The 14707-nt window shown below is 45.9% G+C and overlaps 1 protein-coding gene and 1 long non-coding RNA gene across 2 annotated transcripts in view; one reads left to right on the forward strand and one right to left on the reverse strand.

Annotated features, from left to right (window-relative positions):
* Positions 1–2088: 2088 nt before the first annotated feature.
* LOC143270638 (uncharacterized) lies at positions 2089–9273 on the reverse strand. Its single transcript, XR_013047874.1, has 2 exons — positions 8535–9273; positions 2089–3686 (listed from the first exon to the last, which is right to left on the reverse strand). It is a non-coding gene; the product is annotated as an uncharacterized LOC143270638 (long non-coding RNA).
* Positions 7576–14707, forward strand: part of Usp42 (ubiquitin specific peptidase 42) — a 120935-nt gene continuing 113803 nt past the window's right edge. The window contains exons 1-2 of the mRNA XM_076561329.1: positions 7576–7596; positions 12020–12154. The gene's annotated coding sequence lies outside the window, so the exon portion shown is untranslated. The remainder of the gene's footprint in view (positions 7597–12019; positions 12155–14707) is intronic.

The following is a 14707-nucleotide window of genomic DNA, read 5'->3' on the forward strand; positions in this document are numbered from 1 at the left end:
GTCACGGTGGTTGTGGGCCTCTAAAACAGCCGGGTCTTCACAGTGATTAGAAACAATCTCACACAGCGGGGCTGTGGTGAGGACAGTGCAGCCAATGTAAAAGGGTTGCTTGGCTGACAGTCCCCCACTCAAAAGAACACCTTTGTTGTTGACAGTCTTCAGGGACTCGTGTGGCCCAGGCTGGCCTGTAGCTGAGGATCACCCTGAAGGCCTGATCCTCCTGGTACCAACTCCAAGTGCTAACATGACAGGCACAGCCACCATGGCTGGCTCTAAAGACGTTTTTCAGAGACCTGTGAATTGCCTCTAGTAACTCCTAAGCGATAAGCTACCTGCTGTAAATAATAACAGATCACAGGAAACCGAAGCCGCCGGAGTGGTTCACCTTTGGAGCTTTATTAGGGAGAGAGAGCCACAGGCTCATGGACAGAAGCAGCCATGATGGGGTCTGAATTAGGAGAGCAGAGGAAAGACAGCCACCACTATAGCATGATGGGGATCCTGAAGGGAAAGAGACAGGCAGTTCAATTCCAGAGAACAACGGGAGCCGAGGATGTTGCTCTCATTCATTTAATTCAAGGTTGTCTGGGCATCAGAGGGGCTGGGCCTCCAGCCTTAATGGGGAGAGAGAGAACCAAACTCCCTAAGAGCTGTCAGGTCACAGCAGGGCTCTGTGGCCGGCCTTGAAGGACTGCTGGGGGGTGCGGCCTGATTTTGGGGGAATGGAGCAGCAGCTAAAACATCCGGGTTCTGACACCATCCTGAGCACCCCTTTGCAATCCCCTTTGTTTAGTTGACTTTAACTTTTCTGAGACTGCGACTCAGGTAGCCCTGGCTGACCTCAACCTTGCAGGTAGCACAGGGTTGTTATGAATTACACATGCTGGCCAGAGGTCCTGGTCTGAGGGCTGGGGCGGGTAGAGCCAAGGTGCCCCACGGCAGGTGAGAGACAGAGATGCCATGCTGATGGCACTCGGTGAAGCGTTTTTATTTGGTGGGGGTAAGAGAGAGGGGAGCGAGATGGGGGAGGGGGATGAGGGGTTCCAGAGGTGCTCACCTCCAGGGTGGAAAGCGGAATTAAGACAGGGAAATTGGCCGAGTTTTTCCTTAAGAATAAGCTTTTCCGTCAGGGCATAGGGTGGCGCCAAAGGGCAGGATCAGAACAGTAACAAGGATGCCCTGCTCCTCCTGCCTCCACTTCCCCAAGAGCTGGGATTACAGGCATGGGCGACCGTGTTTAGTTTATTTGGCTGATGTTAAGTGTCAGTTCACGGCTTTAGACAGACTAGATGAGTACTGTACCCTGAGCTAGACAGACTAGATGAGTACTGTAGCCTGAGCTAGACCCCCAGCCCTCCTATCTCTTCTAAGCTATCTCTTCTAAGAACAATGCTGAACCTTTGCTTCTAGGAGCTGAGCTGTGCTGCTAGGATTCACTGAGGTCATTCTTGTCAGCGGACCTTTGACCTTAGTGGTCATTTCCCTTCATTATCTTGCACCATTAGGATCTCCCCCCAGAGAGAAGTCCCAAGTCTCTTCCCTCTATTTCTTGAGGTGAATTAGATACCTGGGCTTGTTCTCTGTCCTATGCCCCACCCAGCCCCTTTCCTTGACACCTGCAGTGTGAACTAAGGATGCAGATGTTGGAGCAGATGTTGGAGGTGGGATGGTAAAAGCCTTCAGAATCCCAAGAGAGGACCTGAAGCAGACTTGGAAGGGAGATGGCTATACAGTCACAGATCTCACATGGAGAGGAGTCGCTTCATGGCAGGCAGGGTCAATGGGAAGTCCTGGACTGGATGAAGTGGCAGAAGATAATGAGGGCCAGATCCAGCATGTGGCGGTCAGTGGGCCTCCGGTCCCAGCACGCAGGACAGTTTACAGCAGTACTCCCAGCTCCTCTCTGGTGAGAGGGCAGGCAGCCCGGCATAGGCAAAGGAGGGCAAGACACTTTGCCTCAAGAAAAGGTAAAAGACAAGATCCGATGCCCAGGGGTCCCTGTGGCCCGAACAACATGCACCAAGTCACGTGTTGCCCCGTTTACACATACAACACAGACAAATTAAAAAGAATGAGAATGAGCAGAAATTCTGAGGAAGAGCCTTTAATGGCATTTCATGATCTCGGGTAGCCTTGCAGGATAGGAGAGGATTCACGATGTCCCCAGAGAAGACAGTAACACCTGATCCAGCTACCCAGCCTTCAGGAGTGCAGGAGTACAGTACTGAGCTACTGGCCGCCCTTTGCGTAGTTCGGCAGAGGGAACCCACAGTTTCCTCCACAGTGGGGTAGCCCTCTGCCAGCTGCGTTCGTTCCTCAGTCCCATGACCTTCTTTAAATGCTACATCACATTCAGTTGTCTTACTTATGTAGACATGCAGGCCTCAGTGCCCATGCGAAGATCAGAGGACAACTCAGAGGAGTCAACTTTCTCTTCTAACATGTGGGACTTGGGGGTAGAATTTGGGTTATCAGGATTTATCCACTGAGCCATCTTCTGGCCCCCAGTATCCTTTCTTAACAACAATCCCTCATCTTTGTCTCTAGGAAGCGTATTGGTGTGACAGGTAGTGACCAAGTCATCAGGTCCCAGGACCTCTGACTCTTATGGTCAAGTCTGCTGCCGGCCCCCGAACAAGATCTCCATGGAAAGAGGAGAATTCTTAATAGTCTCCGAGTTTCTTCCATCTATTTCTCAAGGTGAGTTAAGACATTTGGCTTATCATCTATCCTAGGCCCCCACAGCCCCTTTCCTATGCACCTGTCCTTCTTAAGGATGCAGATGTTGAAAGTGGGTTGGTAAAGATCTTACAAGCCCAGGAGGGGATCAGAAGGCAACTTGGAAGGAAGATGATCACAGATCTCACCCAGAGAGGGGTGTGGTCCATGGCGAGGCAGGGCCAAGGGAAGTACCAAGTTTGTGCTAAGGAGCAGAACACAAGTTGATGGGAGGATGCTCAGTGTGCAGACGTGCACACACAAGCTCAGCACTCAGGAGCCTGCCGCAGGAGGATCACAAGGTCAGCAGGCTACGTGGGAAGTTGCAGAGTAACCCGGACTCTTACAGCACGAAAGTGGAGTGTGGGGGAAGTCTGAGGTAGAGTCCTGGCTGGCATTTCTGAGGAAAAGGCCCACCTGGGCACAACCAGCCACTCAGCACTGGCACACCGGGATCATTCTTCAGTGGCTCTGGGTACAAGAGTGGCGGCTGGCTGCCCGATAGCTGGCCCTGGGTGAGTTAGGGGAAGAGAAAAGCTGGAGTGTGAGACTTAAATCAGGAAGTGGTTGGGAATCCAGACTCAGGATTGGTTGGTTTGTTCAGGACAGCCACGCCCCTGGTAGAGAGCGTTTTTTTCTGTGGCCCCAAACAATGACCTACCCTAAAAGCACAAGTCTCCCTGAAGCCTTCAAGCTTTAGGAAATGCCAAAACATCCTAAGATACAGAAAAGTAAGTTGGATGTGGCCATATACACTTGAAAACTCAGCACTCTGGAGGCCAGAGCAAGAGGCTTGCTGTAACTCGGCTGGGTCAGAAAGTGAGACCCTGTCTCAAAATACAGAACAGAGCTGTGTATGGTGGCACATGCCTATAATCCCAGCACTCTGGAAGCTGAGGCAATATAACTGCCAATGAGTCCAAAACCAAGCTGTTCCATGTGGTGAGTTCCAGGCCATCCAAGGACACCTAAAAAAAAGGGGGGGGGGATGTTAATAAAAGTTAGCTAGCCATGTCGTTTAGTGTCTGCCTGTAACACTAGCATGTGGAAAGCTGAGTCAAGAAGACTGTGAGTTCATTCATTTGTCTGTCCTTTTGTTTGTTTGTCTGTTGTTTTTTTGAGGGAATGCCTCATAGCCTTAGCCAGACTGGATAGAAGTTAGTATGTAAGCCATAGGCTGTGACTTCAACTATAATGAACTCCTTCTACCTCAGCCTTCCAAGTGCTGGGATTTCAGGCTTCAGGTACAACATCAAGCTAGAATTTCAAGTTTGATCCACCCTGAGCTATGGATTAAGACTCTGTTTCAAATAATACCACCACCAGGCCCCCTGCCTGCAATTAACCAGTATGCAGAAACACCATAAAAAAGAGGTGGAGAAGCAAGCATGGTGGACCAGCCTAACTGAGGCGGTTGCTTTCAAGCTGTCCCTTCAATTATAGAACAGCCAGGGGAGGCGCCATGTAGTCCCAGCTACTCAGAAGGCTGAGGCAGGAGAATCACTTGGGCTCAGAGATTTGAAACTAGCCTGAGCAACATAATGGGATATAATCTCTAAAATTTTTTAGAGTGAAATGTGGTAGCGCTTAGGAGGCTGGAGCGTGAGGACTGTTGAGTTCAAGACTAGCTGCGGCTAAGAAGGGATCTCGGGCTAGCCTTGCCTACACTATGAGACCCTGTCTCAAAAAATGAGAGAGTGCCAGGGATGCAGCTTGGTAGTGTGCTTTACTAGTATGCAGGAAACCTGGGGTTCAATCTCTGGTGCCACATTAAACCAGATATGGCAGTGCAGTCCTGAATCATAGCACTCAGGAGGTAGAAGCAGAGCTTGAAGTCATCCTTGCCTACACAGCAGGTTCTAGGCTAGCATGGACTACACGAGACTGTTAATAAATAAATAAAAATAAAATCACCCTACATAACAAAACAATACTGAACAAAGAGAGCAATTCTGGAGGTATGGCCATATTTAAGGTAGCTTGTTAAGGCACAGTAACAAAACAGCATGTAGGTAACAGACTAGAATAGAGATCTGGATTTAAGCCTACATAATCAGTCACCTGATTTTTGAAAAAGACATCCGAATATTCCCTGGGGAAAGATGGCTTCTTTCAACAGTGCTGGGAAAATCAGCTCTGCACATGTGGACAAATGAAACTAGATCTGTATCTTTTGTCCCTACTCAAAGTGGACCAAAGAGCCTGATATAAGACTAACTCTGAAACGATCAAGTAGGATACACACAGGCCAGGACTTTCTGAAAAGAACTTCAATCACCCAGAAATACTGCTAACAATGAATAGGATTACATAAAACTGAATGGCTTCTAGACACCAAAAGCACCAGCTGAATGAAGACAGCTTGCAGAAGGGGAGAAAATCTTTGCTGACTACACATCTGACTTGGGATTTAGAGCTACAGTATATACAATTAATTCAAACAACCCAGTCAATGAATGTGTAATGAAATGATCAGTCAGTTCTAAAAAGACACAGTTAGTCAATAAACTTGAAAAATTTCAGCATCATTAGCCATCAGAGAAATGTGAATTAAAACTACATTGAAGAGCTGTGGATATAGCTCAGTAGAGTGCTTGCCTAACATCCATGAAGCCCTGAGTGCCACAAGAATAGAAATCTAGGTGAATAGGTAACTTGGCCACTGGAGCTGGGTAATGTTCTTCTCCACTCAGATCATATGTACAATGTAGATTTCCTTCACAGCACAGTAACAACAAGCTCTAAAGTGACACTGGTCTGTAATCTGTGCATATCTACAGGTTTGTATTCATGGATTGTCTACAGGCTCCTCTAACATCCTCAACAGTGCACCCTCTAATATGGGTCCTTCCGTCTACATCCCTGTAGACTTAAGGTCAGTCCTCTCAGGTTAGAGATGTGACTGAGTGGTTCAGGACTTGAGACTCTGCATGCATGAGACTCTGGCTTCAACCACTAACACCACAAGGTCAGCTCTCTAAATTATGAGAGGTCAATAGTGTCAAAAGAAACCTGAGCTAGCTACCATCACTAACTGTCATGATTGCATAGATATTTAAATATGGTTGCTAACTGCTATGCCTGGGTGTGTAAGTATGTTATACAAGATAGCAAATAGTGGCTCAGACATATAATCATGTTTGAATATACTTCATGGTGTTTCCTGGGTGCTAACTTGATGTTAAAGAAATCAAGCTTCTTTTTTTCTTCTTTTTTTTTCCCCCACCAAGACCCAGTGTTTTTGTGCTTCATATTCCTTCATTTCTTTACAGTTCTGGGTACTTTGTAGGTATTTAGTAATTATCTATGACAGAGTTTGAGAAATAGAGGTAGCTAGCCTGCAGGATGGTACCTAGCCAGCTCCACTTTGGGCCTTTGTACTCTTGCCCAGTTCCCTCTCACCCCAGTGAGACTAATCTATGTCATCGGTGTCACAGAGAGTACTATGTGACTTTAAGATGGCTTCCAAAGACAAGCAATGTACTGCTGAGCTACATCCCCACCACTTATATTCTGGTTCTTTAAAAAAATATTTTTCCTCTTTATGATTTTCTGATACAAGGTATCATTCTATAGCCCAGGCTGGTCTAGAATACAGTATAGTCCAGGCTGGCCTCTAAGTCAGTGATCCTTCTGCCTCAGTCTCCCAGTGCTGGGATTATAGGAGCATACCAATACACCTAGCTTGCCTTTGTTTCCCCAAAAGGTGAATAACTAAGGGATCCTCACTGAAACTGACTCTTGCTATTCCTAGAGTCAGCTAAGACAGCTTACATGCTGATTTCCAGTTAATTTTCAATCCTTTCTGCTTTGAGGTCTTAATGTCAGTTCAAGAGGCAAAGACATTGTTAGGAGGGGTTTTTGTTGGTTTTGTTTTTGTTTTTTGTTTTTTTTGTTTTTTTTTTTTTTTGGTCTTAATACAGGGTTACAAAAATATCAGGTATCAGATTTTTGGCAAAGCCTAATTAAAAAGTACCTAGCCATGCAGATGTCACATCTCTGTAATATATGCACTCGGCAGGTGAAAGCAGGGGACTGCCTCCTCAAGTTTGAGGTCACCGAGCACTGCGCAGCAACAATGACATCAGCTGGGTTACATGATAACTGGCCTCCAAAAATTAAGAGGATCAGGTAAGGTGGGCATGGGGGAACACACCTATAATCCCAGCACTAGGGAGGCAAAGGTAGGGAGATTACTGGAGATGTGAACCCTGCCTGGCCTGAGAGAGAGGGAGTGGGTGTGCTTTTAAGTCAGTCTGGGAAATGGAGGGGTAGCTAGCCTTCAAGATGGTTCCTACCAATAGTCATTTCTGGCTGTCACACCATTGCCAAGGTCCCTCTCTGTTGAGTTTGCTCTGTGTGATCCCTGTCTCAAAGTGAATACTATGTGACTTTAAGATGGGTTCAAAAAGGCCTGGCAGTGGTGGTGCTCAATTTTAATCCCAGCACTTGGAGGGTACAGGAAGGCAGATCTCTGTGAGTTCGAGGCCAGCCTGGTCTACAGATCGAGTCCCAGGACAGCTAGAGCTGTTACACAGAGAAACCTTGTCTGGGGGGCAGGGAGTGGGGTTCAAAAGACATAATGGTACATATCTTGTCTCTCTCATTTCTGTTTTAAGGGAAGAAAAAAAAATCATACTGATTTTTGGACTTTTAGAGACTCTGAGTAAATAACTGTTTAGGGGTAATTTGTGGCACAGGAAGAATGAGTAAGTTAAACTGTATTTCAAGCATCATGTTGGCATGAGGATTGGCCAGTAAAAATTTTGTTTACTTGCTACCAAGCAACGCTTATGATGTCATCGGGATCAGAACCCTCCCTAGGTAGATCCTCACCTACACAGTGACAGTTAGCTCACATTCAGCCTGACTTGGCAGGTGAGCACACCTACTTTTGCTCTCCCCTCCTCCTTTTGATTTGGTGATGCTGGGGCCCCAACCCGGGGCCTCTGCCTAACCTAGACCAGCAATGTACTGCTGAGCTACATCCCCACCACGTATATTCTGGTTCTTTAAAAAATATTTTCCCTCTTTATGATTTTCTGATACGAGGTATCATTCTATAGCCCAGGCTGGTCTAGAATACAGTCTAGTCCAGGCTGGCCTCTAAGTCAGTGATCCTTCTGCCTCAGTCTCCCAGTGCTGGGATTATAGGAGTGTTACCAACACACCTGGCTTGCCTTTGTTTCCCCAAAGGTGAATAACTAAGGGATCCTCACTGAAACTGACTCTTACTATTCCTTGAGTCTGCTAAGTGATTTCCACAGTTAACTGCTAGAAGGAGAGGGCTGTTCCAGTTTTTGTCCTTTCAGCTTTGAGGTCTTAATGTCAGTACAAGAGGGGGAAGGACATATTATTACAAGCTTGTTGTTTAAAAAAAAAAAAAAATTTCATGTAACTACACAAAGCTTCCAGCAAAGCTTTAACATGAAAACTTAGCCAGGCATGGCAGCACAACCCTGTATTCCCAGCACTTAAACAGGATGAAAGATCAGGGATTTCAAGGCCAACCCGAGCTACATACCAAGTGTAAGACTAGCTGGGCTAAAGGGCATCCAGTCTGTAAAAAAACAAAGGAGGCTGGGCATGGTGTCATCATGGTAAGGCAAAGACAGGAACAGAACAAGTGTAGCGCCTGTTCACAACAGACTTCGTCTCAAAAATCAATGAGTGGGGGAAAAAACACCACCATATCCTTTTAGTACCATTATAACAGTGGGTCCTCAAATAATATCTGTTTTGGTCAGGGTTTAGAAAATTTTATTATATTCACGCACACGCACACGCTGGTGAATAAGGATGAAGTTTTACTTAACCTGTGCCATGGTCCTTCATTTGGGAAGGAGATCTGGATGTTACCTAACTTGCAGGTTCCAGGTGACATTAAATACGCTGGCGTATTTACAGCAGGTTCTCAGGAACTCGTACCCGGTATCGTGATCTCCTTTGGTGAGCTCTGATCCTTTAGTCTTGGCTCCTAGGAGATTTGGTTCAAATTAACGTGCACCAATTGTCTTTTTTTCGATCGATATTACTCGACTGTCAAGTCAGCGAATCTGTGCGTCCGGTCTGGTCCGGATTTTTTTTGTTGTTGTTGTTGATTTCTTTTTTGTTTTTTTTGAGACAGGGTTTCTCTGTGTAGCTTTGCACTTTTCCTGGAACTCACTCTGTAGCCCAGGCTGGCCTCAAACTCACAGAGATCAGCCTGGCTCTGCCTCCCGAGTGCTGGGATTAAAGGCGTGCGCCGCCACCACCCCGCTTGGTTTGTTTTTTTTTAAAACTGAGGCGAGCTGGTAAAAGATTCTCCAACAGCCTTTGCGCGGTCCTTAGCTAGAGCCACAGCTGCAGCTACCTAGATTCACATCCCGGTACCTTCACCATCACCAGGGGCTGGGTCCGAGGGGATTAGTTAATATCGGGCAAGAGGGTCCCCAGTTCCCGAAGCATCACTGTATCTGAGCTCCCAGAGGCAGGAGTTGTCGGTTAATAACGCCCACCGCGCGCGGGATGCAGGCACAGTCTGCAGGCTCACTGAGCTCTGGCTCCCTACTCGGCACCCGTAGGGTTGGACTGGGCGCAGTAACCGGAAGTATCCCCTCCCCGAGCGGAAGTTCCGCATTGGCTTCTTGCACTGGTGGAGCTAGAACTTCCGCCGGCTCCGTCCCCTTCCACTTCCGGTAGGGAGGAATGAGTTGGTCCCACATGGGCGAAAACTGGCTGAAATATTTTAGTGGTGTCGTTTTGGGGCTGCAACCAAGGGTCCCATTAGACCAGGCGGCTATGGACTCAGGACTCATCTCTTGCTGCCCTTGCAAGACTCTTTGAGAGCGCCTAACCCCCTTTGACTATGACACCTAATTTCAGTCTTTCTGTTCTTCCCCAAAGTAAGCACTGTGTCCGGAATGCCCTCCTGAACACTATACATCCATGTAATATATATTTAAGAACCACTTGGGTTTGATTCTTTTATTCAAACATGAGTAGAGAGCCTGGTATGGTGGTCCATGTCATTAGTCCCAGTACTTAGAACTGAAAGCAAGTGAGTCAAGAGTTGTGGATCATTCTGGGTATATAGCCCATTTGATGAGAGCTTGAGCTACAGTTTGAGAAAAGAGGGAGGGAGGGAGGGAAGGAGAGAGGAGAAAAGGGAAAAATGAAATGGTGAGTAGGTGAGAAATCACTGGTATGTTGTTCACTAGTTCACCGGGATCCCCAAATATAAAATATGAGCTAGACAGGGCTATAACTCTAAGTCTTGAGATTCATAAGTTTATGGTTCTAGGTCCTGAAACTAACCCATAGTCTACTCTTCATATTACCACCTCAGGATTGCCATACTGATTAACTACAGCAAAAGATTTATGGGCCTAATGTTGCAAAATTATGGGTAAAAGGATGGTAGCAGCCTACTGCCTCTAAACATTAGCCAACCCCAGTGAGGTATCCATGTTTGTAATCAGAACATGTGGGAGGTAAAGACAGACTAGGGAGGAGGTCATCAACTACACAATAGGTTAGAGCCATCATGGGCTATTTGAAACACAATCTGAAAAAGCTTAGCCAAACAGGTTACTTCATATATCTAAGAGTGTGTGTATTGCAAGAGTGTTATAGTAATCATGACATAGTCCCTAAAGCAAATGAAGGATTGAGTTTGTAGTAGAGGCCTTCTGGGAGACTGGGGGAGGGGAGTAGCATCCTCTAGCCCTGGTGAAAATGCCTGCAGGGTCATCTAGAGTTTCCTCTGACCTGTCTTGCGTAGGAGTGCTGCTTTCTAAACCATACCAGGCTGTTGAGATTGTTTGTCTATCACAGGTCTTTGACCATGTCTGTAGTGGTGGTTTGCAGCTGATGGAGTGTCCTTGAACTATAGTGTTGACACTTTAGTGTTGACAGAATCAGAACAGCCATGAGGACAGTACATCTAGTCCACAGTAAGGGGCTGCTTGAATGACAGCTCCCCACTCAACAGAGACACCTTTCTCTGTTAGATGTTAGATAGGGTATCACATAATGTAGGCTGACCTATAGTGGACAACAACCTTGAACTCTTCATCCTCTGATGTGCATCTCCCAAGAACTGGATTTACATACATGCAAAGCCAATAAGGATTGTAAATTTATTTTTCATAGATATGTATTTTTTGTCCAATGACACCTGAAACAAACTACCAATCAAGGCTGCCTACCTTTTACATCTATCTTTACATGGGCAATTCCATCAACCAAGAAAATCTTTCCATCCCCAGGCACATGGACTGACACTCATTGTTAGATTGTAATCAACTAACTTAACCTAGAAGCTATAAAGTGAGAAGTATAAGGACATCTAAAACATAGTCTTGTTGCAATGACTACATGACTTAAAAGATTCACACAACCTAAGGAGGAAAGCTGGCAACACACAAGCAGAAAATCACTTTGGAAGTCAGACACACCAGCTAATACTTCCATGAGTGCTGGAAAGAAATGGGCTCCGCGTAATGTTCATGTGATGCTAATAAAACCAAGGTTGGCAGCTAGGAAAACTGTTCAGTCAATAAGGGAACTTAGAGCATAAGCAGGAGGACATGAGATCAAATCCCCATTGCCCATGTAAAAGGCAGGCATGGGTACACCTGCAGGGACATGAACAACAAAAACAGGCATAGTCAAAATTCTGAGCTTCAGATTTAGTGAAAGGGCCTCTTAAAAAATAAGGTGTAGAGCAATAAAGAATGATATACAATGTCCTACTCTGGTCACAACATGCATAAAAATGAATTTAGGCATAACGACACATGTGCACATACACTAGACAGAAGAAACCAAGGTTGCCGGGCGGTGGTGGCGCACGCCTTTAATCCCAGCACTCGGGAGGCAGAGCCAGGTGGATCTCTGTGAGTTCGAGGCCAGCCTGGACTACCAAGTGAGTCCCAGGAAAGGCGCAAAGCTACACAGAGAAACCCTGTCTTGAAAAACCAAAAAAAAAAAAAAAAAAAAAAAAAAAGAAGAAACCAAGGTTTCATTCACAGTAAGCAAACAGTACACAAACTGGGCAACAGGAGCAGAGAGATGTCTCTGTGAGTAATGATGCTTGCTGCCAAGCCTGATGACATGAGTTTGATTCCCTAGATCCAAGTGGTAGGAGGAGAGGACCAACATTTGCAAGTTGTTTTCTGACCTCCAAACATGTACTGTGGCATGTGTGCACACATACATATGCATACACACAAAGATTATAAAAGAATTTTTAAAATAAAAAAATGGGTGATGTGAGAGATTGAAGATACTTAATGAATTTTCAAATATTTGGTCCTAGGAAGCTTGTTGGTATGTGTGGACAGTAGGGACAAATACCTTGTGGTCAAGTCCATTACTGGACCCACACCAAGAAGCTCTCCCCTGCAGTGATTTTTCTCCAGATTCTCCTAGTTACCATCATCTATATCTTGAGGTGAGTTACACAGTTAGCTTAACATATGTCCTAGGTCCCTGTACCATCTTTCCTACACACCTGCAAGTATATTAAGGATGTAAATGTCAAAAAGTGGGAGGTAAAGACCTTGGAGCTGCAGGAGAGGAGATAAAGGATACTTGGGAGATGGTTATAGAGTCACAGATCTACCCAAAGAAGGAGTTACCTGACAAAGAAGTCCAAGGTTGAATAGAAACAGGGTAAAAAGGCAGTGTGTGGTAGCATGGTTTAAGAATTTTCACACTCAATGGCTGCAGGTAGAAGGTGTACTAATTCCAGGACAGCCTGGAAAATAGAGGATGTTCAAGGCTAGCCAGGACATTCAAACAAGGTGCATGGAGAATATGGGAGAGATGACTTAAAGCATATAAAGTCCTTTCACCACACGCTTGAGGAGCCAGAGTTTAAGTCCCCAAAGCACATGTAAGAGACTATCATAGACCAGCACTTCTATGGTGAGAAGTAGAAAAGGGAGACTATCAGGAAGTTTCTATGCATGTAGCCTAAAGTACATACTAGAAAAGAGACACTGACTCAGAAAAGATGGACAGGGAGGAGCAACACCAGTCCTGAGGCATCCATTAGAGGTACCATGATATGTGTTCAGAACTTCAAAAAGAGTATATGAAAATGAGCTCAGATTTTGATACAGCTTTAAATGGCACTTCATGGTTGCAAGTAACCACGATATGTTACTAAACTAATGGAATAAACAACATGACATAGAATTAATGCTTAAACTGCCTTCATCTTTGGGACTGATAGACTTAACACCTGAGCTCTATGTGCCACATATGCATGACTAGAAAAGAAGATATTGTTTCCAATACGGCAAATCAGTAATATATACACAGATTTTATAGGATTTGGAACACCCTTTCTTATTTAAAAACATTACAAAACTTCTGTGTGTTCTGGGGGAGAAAAAAATTCTAATACACAATAAAAGAGCTGTTAAGAGCACACCTAATGGACAGGAATCACATACAACTATAGGTCTTGATCAAAATCAAGAGTAAGAATGTAGGCAAAAACTTACATTCATTGATACATCTTGCTGGCAAAAAAATATTTCCTTGATGATGACCATAAATCATTCTCCTAGGAGGCTCATTGGTACACCCGGCCAGTAAGGACCTAGGTCACCAGGTCCTAGGACCTCTGACCCTCTGGGTCAAGTCCATTACCGGACCCCCACCATTGGAGCTCACTTGCAGGAGGAGACTTCCACAAGTCTCTGAAGCTATCCCCCCTATTTCTTGAGGTGAGTGGGATACTTCAATTATCATCTGTACCATGGCCCCCACCCTTGATTCATGCCTAGACAGCTCTAGGGGTCTGCAGTTGCAGATGCTGGAGGTGGATGGTAGAGACCTTACATTCCTGGGAGGGGACCGGAGAAGACTTGGAAGGAAAATGGTTCTACAGTCACAGACCCCAGTCATAGAAGGAGTGCTTCCTGTGCTGGGAAGAGGGAGAAGACTTGGGATGGATCAAGAGGAGTGGAAGTCAAGGATGACGGCCAAAGATCATGTGCTTAAGGGGGTGGTGGCATGAGATGCCACCTCTCAGGAGGCTCACTGAGATTTAATGTTTAGAGATGAGCCTGGGAAGCATAAGATGTCCCAGGCTGGCCTGGACCCTGGGCAGTGGAGGAGAAGGATTGCTGAGGAGATGGCTTATTGGGTAAGACCTTGCCAACCAGCAGAGGATCTGAGTTTGAGGCCCAACAATACAGGGAAAATTGAGGGAGGAGCATAGGTCATACTCAAGGGCTTTCTGTGGGCACCTGGGAGGCAGAGCTGATACAAATAGTCCAGAAATTCATAGGGCAGCAGGCTGGGGGAGCACAATGGAGAAAAGGCACTGTTTCAAAAAGGTGGAAGGCTAGGACCACATCCTGTGATGCCTGGTTCCGTCCAAATATTTGCAAGAGACATGTTGAGCCTGCTCACAGGCCAATCTGTGTGTGTCCAGTCTACAAGAAACACAGAGGGAAGTGCAAACAATGACATGAAGCAGAGTAAGTGGACATTCTGAAGGAGAGCCTCTAATGTATCTTCATGGTTTTACAAAAATATGTCGGATGGCTCACTGTAGGGACTCACTGTCTCACCAAGGAGGACTTTCAATTGCTCTGTCAGCTGCCTCCAGCCTTGGGAGAGCCAGGATCACTGGCCTGAGTTATCACGTGGCTTTCGGTGCTGACGAGGGAACCTATGGCTTCCTGCATGTGAGACTGGCACTTGGTCAACTGAATTTATTCCCTATGAACCATACACATGCCTTTATTAAAAGTATTTGTATCACATGGATTGTGTGACTTGTACACCCAGCCACGGTATACCATCACACACGGGCATGGGTCTGAGGGCAACTTGTGGGTATCATTTCTCTCCTCCCATGTGGGTCCTGAGGATCTGGATAGTTCACTCCAGTCCTTGGACTGGCACATAGGCCTGTGTCCACTGAACCCCACAACCATCCCTAATTTACTCTCTTAATGACAGTCCCTCATCTTTGCTCTTAGGA

The sequence above is a fragment of the Peromyscus maniculatus genome, chromosome 23, assembly GCF_049852395.1.
Source record: "Peromyscus maniculatus bairdii isolate BWxNUB_F1_BW_parent chromosome 23, HU_Pman_BW_mat_3.1, whole genome shotgun sequence".
Taxonomy (NCBI): Eukaryota; Metazoa; Chordata; class Mammalia; order Rodentia; family Cricetidae; genus Peromyscus; species Peromyscus maniculatus.